General features: G+C 62.7%; 1 protein-coding gene across 4 annotated transcripts in view; it reads left to right on the top strand.

Moving 5' to 3' along the window:
* LOC113208568 (tachykinin-like peptides receptor 99D) overlaps window positions 1-1240 on the top strand; it is a 136727-nt gene that overhangs the window by 100776 nt on the left and 34711 nt on the right. The gene's annotated exons all lie outside the window — the stretch shown is intronic.

The raw sequence follows: 1240 nt of genomic DNA on the forward strand, positions 1-1240 counted from the left end.
GATCGGAGGCAGAGTCCACCCACCTTCCCCGAGTAGCGACTTGCTTTGTGAACAGGGTGCAGAGAGAGACAGAGAGAGGAAGAGAGAGAGAAAGAAAGTGAAAGAAAGAAAGAAAAAGAGAGGGGGGGGGGGCAACAACAGAGGCAGCAGCGCCAGAGAAGCATGTGACGCGTGCAGCGTCCCAACCGCGACATTAAGACTGACAGCGTCGTCATCTTTGTATACGTTTCGCCTCTGCCGTCATCTCGCATGTAATCAAGCACCTTCAGAGTGTCGCCCCTCGAGGCAGCTCTTGTGGAGGGGGAGCCCTTGTGCTTCTGAGAGCGGAGAGCGTGTTAGGGTGGGGCGGGGCGCGGTGGTACGGCAGACCATAACACGGGCGGGCGGTGCCCCTGGGGGGCTGGAGCCAGGTACGAGGCCGCCCTGCCTCGCCCCGCTCCACTCCGCTCCTCTGCGCCCGCCCCGCCCCCTGTGGGTGCGCGGCGCACCGCCGCCCGCCGGGCAGAGAGACGGTCTAATGCGACTTAGAACAACTAACTCTGTGTCTCTCTCTTATCACTCGGTGCCCAATCGGACCAGCAAACCGAGGCTCCTTCTGTGCGTTAAGCCCCCAAAGCCCTCGCCTCCTTCAAGTTATCCCGATGGGAATTGAAGGTTGCGTTCGGCACGGCGGCGGCGCTTTAATCGAAACTTACAGTGTTTGGTTTTAAAGTAGTACTGTGCGAGGGGGTGGTGGGGACAGCGCCAGAGATTTGGGGGGAAAAAACGAATAAGGCGAGATTGAGAGGAGGGGGAAGAGGATCGGGTGGGCGCGGAAAAGGAGAGCGGTGCAAGATAGGAACCCCTCGAGTAAAGAAGAGCGAAGTGAAAAAGGCCAGACGTGCAGAAAAAGTTGCGAGAAAGGAATCCGCTGCTCCCCTCTCGCGAAGTTGCCGACATGTTCGGCATTCCAGCGCCGCAGTGGGCCCGGGCACTGCGTGAGCTACGCCGCGCCACGGCGGCGCGCCACGCCTCGCCCCGCCTCGCCCCGCCGCGAGCTTCCAAGCCACAAGTGGCAGTGGTGGGCCGGCGGCGCGACTCGCGCGGAGAGCGCCCAGGCGGTGGGCCGGCCGCCGGGCCCGCGTGTCTGGCGGGCTGGCCTACCCTCGCTCCAGCGGGCGCTCAGACCTGCTCATGGGGTGTATCCCCTCAACAGATTTGCTATCGTACGATCGCCGGAGGGAGGGGAGGAGGGTGAGAG

The sequence above is a fragment of the Frankliniella occidentalis genome, unplaced genomic scaffold, assembly GCF_000697945.3.
Source record: "Frankliniella occidentalis isolate FOCC.00 unplaced genomic scaffold, Focc_3.1 Scaffold139, whole genome shotgun sequence".
Classification (NCBI taxonomy): domain Eukaryota; kingdom Metazoa; phylum Arthropoda; class Insecta; order Thysanoptera; family Thripidae; genus Frankliniella; species Frankliniella occidentalis.